Raw genomic sequence first — 10,353 nt, forward strand, 5'->3', positions numbered from 1 at the left:
CTCTCTCCCTTGTCCTTCTTCCTCTCTCACTCTCTGCAACCCCAACCAGCTAACTTAAAACCTACCTACCTCTAATCCTCGTCATGTGCCGTAGACATTTTTATTTAACCAATAGTTTTAAGTTAAGGAACAAGTTCTGCACGGCAAAAGTTGATAACTGTGGCTGGCAACTAGACCTTCATTCAGGGACGGAATTTAGCATTCCAATACATTGTAACAGACCAAACCTCAGTGGTCCTGCTTGTACAGTCCTCGCTGGGACTGCATCCCCGAGTGCTTTACCTGTGCTTTTCTCTAGCTCTTTCAAAGTTTCGGGTCTTCGGTTAAGGCCTTGGTCTGTTTGAATTGTTTTTTTGTGCAGAGATAAGGATCTGGTTTCATTGCATGTGGAAATTCAGGTTTCCCAGCTCCCCTTCAGGGGCTTGCTGCTTCTCTGATATGTGTTTTTGACAGTTCTATCAAAATTCAGCTGGGTGTACCTGTGCTTGTTTCTAAGTCCTCCGTTCCATCTCATTGGTCTACGTGTCAGATTGGGGCTCGTGCTGTGTTTTTTATTACTACTGCTCTGTAATACCATTTGAGATCAGGTACTAACTCTGCCAGCCAGAGAAAGTCATGCTTGCAGAGAAAAACACTCACTTTGAAAAGAGGCTCAAATCTTTATTCCTGAGAGGAAGAAAAAAAGAACCCTTTCTCATTGTCATTCCTTTTTTTTTTTTTTTTTAAGATTTATTTATTATTATATATAAGTACACTGTAGCTGATTTCAGACACACCAGAAGAGGGCACCAGATCTCATTGCAGATGGTTGTGAACCACCATGTGGTTGCTGGAATTTGAACTCAGGATCTTTAGAACAGCAGTCCGTGCTCTTAACTGCTGAGCCATCTCTCCAGCCCCCTCTCATTGACATTCTTAGTTCTTATACTTTCTCAGAACAATGACCACATGGTATTCCGAGTATCTTTATGTTGAAAAGTTCATCATAAATCAATAAGGACATAAAGAAGAAATGTTTACATGTGTTTCCATGTTCCTAACTAAACATTCATTATCCATATTCTAGCTCTATAAGTTCATTAAAAGTTTAAAGCAATAATTTGATGTTACAAGTCAACATGGTTTTGTCAAAAGGCAAACCATCTGCCTTGTGTCTCATTAGTTTTGAAGTTTTGTATTGATAGCTCCAGCCAATATTTTATTTTCTGTCCTTGCACCTACAATAAATTGCTTATGACCTTGTGTTATCAGATAATGGCTTCACGGATAGCCTAGAAGGAATGTCTTCCCTGATTGTAAATGTGTTCCAAGCCAGCTTTCTATATCCTAGTGCAATTAGCTCACGACACATGAAGGTTTACAGAACTCTAATTGCAGCTTTCATACTATAGAGGGCTCAAAACTACTTGTATAAATTTAGAAATTCTATAGAATCATTATTAGGAAATATGAAATCATCAGTTTGTCTACATAACATTACAACAAGAGAGTATGTCTTCATTGGTTTGCAGAAAACCTACCCAATAGGGTAGGCTAATGCCCAGGAATCATTATACTGCTTAACAATGACAGGAAAGACATAACAACAAGAATCAATCCTGAGATGAGATCTCTGAAGGCCCTGAAATTCAGAGTTTACCCATGGCAGCCACGCAAAATGATGACCCGTCTCCAGAGTGTCACTTGTTAGTTTTTGCCTCTCCTAGATGCCTTCTGACATCCAGCTACTGCTCCAGCACCATGCCTGTCTCCTGCTGCCATGATGATCAGGGAGGGACTAACCCTCTAAATCTATAAGCAAGGCTACAATTAAATGTTTTTTTTTTTTCTACACATTTCCTTGGTCATGGTGTCTCCTCACAGCAATAGAACAGTAACTAAGACATTGAGTAGTAACCTACCCTAAATGCAAGTAGTGCCATCCTACAGGGCCTGAACTGAATACAAAGAGAAACAGAAGCAATCCTGGTGAGTACCAGCATCCATGTCTCCCTGATTCCAAAGGGTGTAATTTCACTAGCCACCTCACAACCCTACCAGCATGGCTTCTCTGACATTATGCAGTATATTCTAATTATAACCCAAACTAAATGCTCCCCAAGTTGCCTCTTTGCAGGTATTTGATCACAGTGACAATAAAAGTAACAAATACAACAGACTTTTCTAGAGCCTCGAAGTCATTAATTGTTGTAGATCTGATTGTGTATAGGCTCCTCGTTTAACTTTGGTAGACATGTGTCTATGAATTTACCTATTTCTCCTCTATTTTCTAATTTTCTGAAACAGTTTTTTCAAAGTGTGCTATAACGACCCTCTAAATTTCATTATTATCTGCTCTAATGCACCCCCTCCCATCATCTCTAATGTTGTTAATTTGTGTTGGTTGAGCTAAGGTTTTGTTGATATTATCTCTTCAAGGAAACAACTCTTTGCTTGATTGATTCTTTTAATGATAAGTTCATTAATTTCTGCCCTATCTTTATCATTCTTTCCATCTACTAATTTGGAGTTTAGCTTGTTCATTTTAGTTTAGTTTAGTCCATTTTTTCTAAGACCTGGAAGTGTAGCGCGTTATTTATTTGTATTCTTAACAGTTTTTAAGTTTTAATTTCATTATTTTTAGTTATGTGTATGTGGTCTGTGCGTGTGTGTGTGTGTGTGTGTGTGTGTGTGTGTGTGTGCAGATTTCTTAGAAAGCCAGGAGTAGAATGCCCCCGGAACTGGAGTTACAGGTGTTTGCAAGTCACCTGATGTAGGCGGTGGGAACTGAACTCCAATACTCTTCAAGAGTAGTGTGTGCTCTTAGCTGCTGAGCCATTTCTCTAGACGCTTCTTTCAGATTTTCTTCTAAATTTACACACTAAGAGCTATAAACTCCCCCTTTGGAGCTACCTTTAGTGCATCTCAAAAGTTCTGCCAAACTGTGTTTTGGCTTTGTTGCATTCTAGGAATTGTTTCATCTCTGTGTTTCCTTCAATGAGCCACACCAAGGGTGCACTGTTCATGCTTCACGCCTTTACATAGATCCTGCAGTTTTCCTGATTTCTTTTATATTCCATTATGATCCAATAAAATGCCAGATTTTTTTTTTCTGTTAACGGGTCTTATGCCGTAAAATGTGATCTATTTGAAAGGAAATTCCATGGAGTAGTGAGAACATGTTACATGGACTATTCTGGAGATGTTTGTGAAGGCCACTTGATCTATAAAGCAGATTAACTCTGAGGTTTCTTTGTTATCTTTTATTTGGAAGACCCATCAACTGACAAGAGTGGGAGATTGAAGTCATACACTATTATTGCAGATAGATATTATTTTATGTTGAGTGGTGTCTATTTTATAAAATTAAGCATGTCGACACTTGTGTCTTCAGGACTATTTCCTTATTAATATGCAGAAACCTTCTTCATATATCTAATTTTAGTTCAAAATGAACTATGTGAGATATGGTTATACCCACTCCTGCTTGGCTTTGGCTTTTACTCTCTTGGTATATTATTTTCTATTCTGTTTTTGGCTTTGACAGTCAGGTATGTTTCTTGCAGACAGCAAACAGTTGGTTCATATTTTTATTTCACTCACTTTCTCTGTGCCCCTTGGTTGGAGAGGTAAGACCATTTATATTAAGGTTACTGCTAAGAAGAATTTCCTTGTTCTTAGGATTTTATTGGCAGTTTTCCTAGTTGGAGCAAAGATTGCTTGTTCTTTTCTTTCTTCACTATTCATTTTAGGGATTCGTTGGTTTGCTGAATTGGACATGGTCAATTCTTTCCTAGTTCTCATTTGCTTATCTCTCCTCTCACAAAGCATATTCCTTTGTGAGCTCTTGTGTTTACAATTCTTTCTTCTTCCTATGGGTATAGGAACTCAGTGTCTTCTGAAATGTTGGCTCAGTGGATGCTTAGCTTGGGAAATCTTTATTTCTCCATCAATATTTAAGAATTGTTTTTCTGGATATAATGATCTTTGTTGACAGTTATTTATACTTTCCTGGCTTTTAGGGTTTCTGCTAAGATGTCAGATATTCTGATGAATTTGCCTTTTCAATTTTCTCTAGCAGTTTGTGATATTGTTTCTTTGATCTTTAGCCCTAGCATATTATCTATAGTGTGTCAGGGAGGGCTTCCTTTGTCATCGTGCCTTTTGGGGGTACTAAATGCCTCCTTTGCTTGGATGTCCATCTGTGTCCATAGACTTTAGCATCTTTCATGAAATATACATTTTTCTTTTTAAAGGTTTCTTTACTGTATATATGTGAGAACACTGTCACTCTCTTCAGACACACCAGAAGAGATCATCTGATCCCATTACAGAGGGTTTTAAGCCACTATGTGGGAATTGAACTCAGAACCTCTGGAAGAACAGTCAGTGCTCTTAACAGCTGAACCATCTCTCCAGCCCCATGAAATAAATATTTTATGCTTTCAGTTTATAACTCCTTCTTCAATTCTTATGAGGTGGTAGTCTGATCATGTCCCTGAGTTCTTACATGCCATGCTTGCTATCTTTTCTTTACTGACATTTTATTATAAAAGTCCTTGACTGTGTCTTCAGACCCTGATAATGTTTTTTACTTGATCTCATATATGGTTGATTTCCAGCTTGTTTTAAATTTGACTTATTGCATTTTTTAAAAAATTTCCAACATGTTTTAAAGTGTTCTGTTTTCATCCGCATCATTGACTTTCTTATCCAAGGCCTGAACTGACAATTTTACCTCATTCTCTTTTTGTTTGTATCATCTTTGAAAGCACTGATTTAAAATTAGTCTTTACAAAAAGTGTTAATTTTAAAGTTATGTGTATCTATATATGTCTGAGTGTAGGCATGTACAAGTGAGTGTATTGCCTGTGGAGAGGCATCAGGTTCCCTGGAACTAGAGCTCTAGGTAGGTATGAACCATCAATTGTGGGTGCTAGAAACTGAACTTAGGTCCTATGCAAGAATAGTATCACTTTTAAACACTGAGAATTCTTTCTTGTCCCTTATAATTAGACTTTAGAATCCTCTGTACATTGTTTTAATCATCTAATTCTCTTTAGACACAGTTTTTAAGGAACTATGATCTTTTGGAGTTTATTGCATTGATTTTATACACTTGTTGAGTTTCTGTGTTGGGGTCTGTGCATCAATTGGGAAGGGTCTCTTCCCAGTTGGGGTATTGTTGGGCTTTGTTTTATTTAGGTCTTCTTAGTAAGCAGTTGTTCATTGAGGGCTCAATCCTCAAGACCACACGGACACTTAAAGAGGAGAAAACGGTTCTGTAAAAGCAACAATGTCAACCCAACACAGGTTTAGACATAGGATTGTAATGGATTGATTGAAGCCAGCTACTACATCACCAAAGCCTTAGAAAATAAAAGAGCAAAATAACTTAGAGGAAGAGATGGAGTTAAAACTTATGCTAATGGTATAAGTACAACAGGGATAGGGAACGGAAGAGCGGAGAAGAGGGCGGGAGAAAGAAGCATCAAGTTAGCAAGAGGAAGGGAAAAGCATGAGAGATGAGCAGATTCACAGTACTGAAATTATTCAAATTAAATTAGGTCAGCACAGGAAGGGAAGCTAAAAACATATGCTAAGAAAAGATACTAAAATTCTACTTAGTAAAGAGAAAAAAATGAGGAAAAGAAAAAAAAAATTCAGAGACAGAGTTTAGGTGCCTTCCTTCTGAGTCCTTTGATATTGGCGTCTGTGAGGCAGAGGGGCTGGGCAGGTAAATTGGAGTCTCTTGTCTTTTTGCCATTCAAAACGATGCTGAGCCTGGCTTGGGCAGAGGCCTCTTGCGAAGGGGCTGCCTGTTCTTTCACATTAAGAGCTTCCTTTCTGGGCATTCATGAAGAAAAGTTCCTGGAGGGAACCAGGCTTTACAATGAACTTCCTTCCTACAGAGCTGACTGAATGATCGGTATTTCAGTGGCTGTGGAAGGGTTGGAATGTTGCAGGACTAATTACAATGTATCTTGTGCTATCTTTAGCCCCCGGAATGCCCATTTCTTACCCTCTGTGTCTGATGTAGCATACTCATTACTAACAGATGGAACCTTTTCTAAGGTATTCATCTAATAGACTGCTAGCTCCCACCAAGCAAAAGGCTAAGCGTCTTGTCAGACAGTGTGAGGAGTTGACAGAGTTCCATGCTGTGCTTTAAGCTTTCAACCTGATGTTCCCACCAACATATTTAAAAGCACTTTGTCTTATGACTTGTTGTTGATGTTGTTATTGTTGTTGTTCTACACAGAACTTCACAAAAAAACTTTGGAAACTTGGCAAAAGTGTTATGATAAATTTGAACCAATCTGGATATGTGTTTCTGGGCGATTGCCACTCACATTTGGCTCCAAGAGAAACTAACTCTTGTCCCTTTTGAGGTGCGAGCTGTATTTTTGAACGGATACATACCAGAAACTGTTCATGGACACACTTAGTTTTGAGGATTTGGCAGGCTCACTCTTGCTCCCGAGAGCCCCCAGTTTGTAGCCCCCACCCCTGCAGTGGCTAACAGACAAGCTAGAAAGTGCCACTTAGTTTAGTGGAGAAGGAAGGAAGCAAAGAGCCCCAAGACCAGCACCGGAGCTCCAGGCTCAGCATTTGCAGAACAGGATCTGCCATAAACATCTTCCAGGAGGAAGGAGGATGCTGAAATCAGATGCTCCTATGGACCAAATTACTAGCAAATTATCAGCAGAGAGGCAACTTTGGAGGCTGAGCCACCCACCGACCAGGGATTGCAATTGTCTGTCTCCATCACTGTCTCCAGATGATGGGGCTCCTCACTACAGAGCCACCAGCCACCACACCCCTCAGAGCTAGGAGTCCATGTCAGGTTCTCCCCATCCACAGTGGTTTCACACAGCCACTGCCCACCCCGAGACAGGTATCCCAGGATCCGTGGCGTGTGACTGTTCCTTTTCTTCATAGGTACAGAGTAGCATGCTCAGTCTTCAACAAAAGGCTCCCTTTCAAGATGGCCCCTGGCTTTGCTCTTAGAGATATTGGGTGTGACAGAATGGATTTCTTGTCTAATGCTAGCCTGTTCTGAATGTCACCCTCGAGATAAAGCCTCCGGTGCGTGGAAAGCTGTGGGAGACGTGAGACGGTTCTGTGGCTGAAGCTGTCAATCTCTTTTCACGGGGGTTGTCTAGCATAGGTAGTTCTGGTGCTTGGAACCTGGGGTTGATTTTACTGTGCACCTCTTTGGTTCTCTGTGCTCTTCCGCTGTGCCATCACCTCTCATGGTTTCTGACTATCTTCCTCTCTTCAGAACAGAGTCCTCCCTTGTTATCTTGATTTTTGTCTTTCAATAGTATCACAGATGCATCTTCTCATCCACAAATGTCCTCTGGAAGTCTTCTAAGCAGTCTTTATCATCTCCAGTAGCTGTGGCCATCTACTGAAGCAGGTGGTGCTTGTTCTTATGAAACACCTCCCTACATTCTCCCTTTAGCCCTCACCTGCAACCAAACTTCTTTGGCATCCCTGTCTCCCTCACCCACCCCCCTTAAATAATAGACTCCACAAGGGCATGGGCAGGAGACACACAAAAATTTTTTTTTGCCATAATAATCAGTGACCAAAACCTCAGATTAAACATGTAAGGAGTCAAGTATGTTTCTAGCAGTGCTCATCTATGTTATGTCACATGACTCCATTACAACCTTGATTCTGAACACATAACATGTGTGCTTTGCCCTGTGCATTTTGTCTGCACTTACAGCACCTCAGCTCAAGTTCAAGATTATTGTAGGTCATGAAAGGCAGTGTTTTCCTCTACATGGCTTTCATCTCTTTTGGAGATATGATATATTGACTAAATTTTTGAGGTTAAAAATTGCTGTTTGAGGAATACCGAATGGCTGAGAAGCACCTAAAAAAATGTTCAACATCCTTAATCATCTGGGAAATGCACATCAAAACAACCCTGAGATTCCACCTCATACCAGTCAGAATGGCTAAGATCAAAAACTCAGGTGACAGCAGATGCTGGCGAGGATGTGGAGAAAGAGGAGCACTCTTCCATTGTTGATGGGATTGCAGACTGGTACAACCACTCTGGAAATCAGTCTGGCAGTTCCTAAGAAAATTGGACAGAGTTCTACCAGAAGATCCAGTAATACCACTCCTGGGCATATACCTAGAAGATGTTCCAACTTGTAATAAGGACACATGCTCCACTACGTTCATAGCAGCCTTATTTATAATAGCCAGAAGCTGGAAAGAACCCAGATGTCCCTCAACAGAGGAATGAATGTGGTACATTTACACAATGGAGTACTACTCAGCTATTAAAAACAATGAATTAATGAAATTCTTAGACAAATGGATGGATTTGGAGAATATCATCCTAAGTGGGTAACCCAATCACAAAAGAAACACATGGCATGCACTCACTGATAAGTGGATATTAGCCCAGAAGCTCAGAATACCCAAGATATAATTTGCAAAACACATGAAACTCAAGCAGAAGGAAGATCAAAGTGTGGACACTTCGAGCCTTCTTAGAAGGGGGAACAAAATACCCATGAAAGGAGTTACAGAGACAAAGTTCGGAGCAGAGACTGAAGGCATGGCCATCCAAAGACTGCCCCACCTGGGGATCCATTCCATAAACAACCATCAAACCCAGACACTATTGCAGATGCCAACAAGAACTGGCTGACAGGAAACTGATATAGCTGTCTCCTGAGAGGCTCTGCCAGTGCCTAATACAGAAGTGGATGCTCACAGTCATCCATTAGAAGGAGCACAGGGTCCCCCAATGAAGGAGCTAGAGAAAGTACCCAAGGAGCTGAAGGGGTCTGCAGCCCCCTAGGAGGAACAACAATATGAACTAACCAGTAACCCCAGAGCTCCCTGGAACTAAACCACTAACCAAAGAAAACACCTGGAGAGACTCGTAGCTCTAGCTGCATATGTAGCTGCGGATGGCCTAGTCAGTCATCAATGGGAGGAGAGGCCCTTGATCTTGCAAAGATTATATGCCCCAGTATAGGGGAATGCTTGGGCCGGGAAGTGGGAGTGGGTAGGTTGGGGAGCAGGGAGAGTGAGGAGAGGATAGGGGATTTTCTGAGGGGAAACTACGAAAGGGATAACATTTGAATTATAAGTAAAGAAAATATCTAATAAAAAATTGCTGTTTGACTTGTTGACTGAGTTTCATTTTGAGATAATCATTAATTGAATTTTGGCTTGGGATGAGGATAGAATCTCTAGCAAATTCTGAAGTGACCTAAATGTACTTCTGCCATTTTGTTCTGTGCATTCATAGGAAGCAATATTCTCACTTTTGATTTTTTTTAATATAAAATAGAAATGTTGATCAACTTCGAAAAATGTTGAAAGGCAGTATCTAAAATTCAGCTAAGATTTAATCCCGGCAGCATTTATGCATATATTTTAAAACCCCAACATAAAGTTTGTGCAGAATCACAAGAGATTTCAGATAGTTGAAACAAGTTTTAAAAGAACAAGGTCTGAATTCTACACTTTTTTTTTTATTTAAAACGTACTACGAACATATAAACTAGATGATCCTGGCACAAAGACAGACACACAGACCAATAAGATGGACTTCAGAAATGAACCCACACATGAACCCAGTCAAATGTGTCTCAACAAATGTGTTATGACCACACAACAGAGAAAGGCTCATCTCTTTGACAAATGATGATGAGGAAATCCAACATCCACACAAGAATGAATGTGTGTATTATATCAAATGTCACTCAGAAGAAATAACAATAAGAGAAGACAATAGAAAACACTTCCTGGCATTGAGTTGGGCTCAATACTGAGAACATAAGCAATAGAAGTAAAACAGGATACTTTGGACTAAACTAACTTAATGTGTGGCAGCCAAAGGACACAATCAAGAGTAAAATGACAACCCAGACAACAGAGAGAAGGGTTCGCAAGTCATAGACCCGATAAGGAAGGAGGTAATATCTCAAGTTCACAAAGAACTCTTAGACATCAACTAAAAGCCCCATAGTCTGATTGAAAAATGGGCAGACTTGGAGTGGTGATGTGTTCTATAATTCAGCTCTTATGAGGCAGAAGGATTAGGAACAAGAGGTCAGCTTAGGCTAACTGCAAACTCAAGGCCAGACTGAACTGCATCTCAGGTGTTGTCCCCCAAAAGGGAACAAAAGGTTCGGATTCTCTCCAAAGGAAATATCCAAACAGTAACAAACATAGAAAAGTGGGTAGCATTGCTGATGGTTAGGGAACCTTAAACAACAACAACAACAACAACAACAAGACAAAAGAAAAGTCCATTAAGATAGTTATGATGACATAAAAAAAAAACTAGGAAGTAAAAAGTGTTGTCACAGAATAGATATAAGAAATCAG

This window comes from Mus pahari, chromosome 8 (assembly GCF_900095145.1).
Source record: "Mus pahari chromosome 8, PAHARI_EIJ_v1.1, whole genome shotgun sequence".
Classification (NCBI taxonomy): Eukaryota; Metazoa; Chordata; class Mammalia; order Rodentia; family Muridae; genus Mus; species Mus pahari.